Below are 326 nucleotides of genomic sequence, written 5' to 3'. Positions count from 1 at the left end.
TATATATATATATATATATATAGGGTTTAGGGTTTACGGTAAATATATATCAAAACTTGCCTTTATTGAATTATAAGACCATGTTCTCATACAATTAATCCATATTTCTTATTAAAAACTTAAGATCAGAAATTTTGTTGATAATTTCAAGTCGACATAACATAATTGCCCATTTCCTTGTTGAATCAGCGCAATTTTCTCATTATTTTTTTTGGTGGAGAGAAATATAATTTTGATGTTATTAAAATGTTAGAGAGAGCTTTGGTGCATAGTGTTGTTGGGAATAGAATATTTTATATAGGTTTGCTCCTTTTATTTTGGATTTT

Source organism: Phalaenopsis equestris, unplaced genomic scaffold (assembly GCF_001263595.1).
Source record: "Phalaenopsis equestris unplaced genomic scaffold, ASM126359v1 Scaffold000294, whole genome shotgun sequence".
NCBI lineage: Eukaryota > Viridiplantae > Streptophyta > Magnoliopsida > Asparagales > Orchidaceae > Phalaenopsis > Phalaenopsis equestris.
This window is presented reverse-complemented; position numbering follows the sequence as displayed.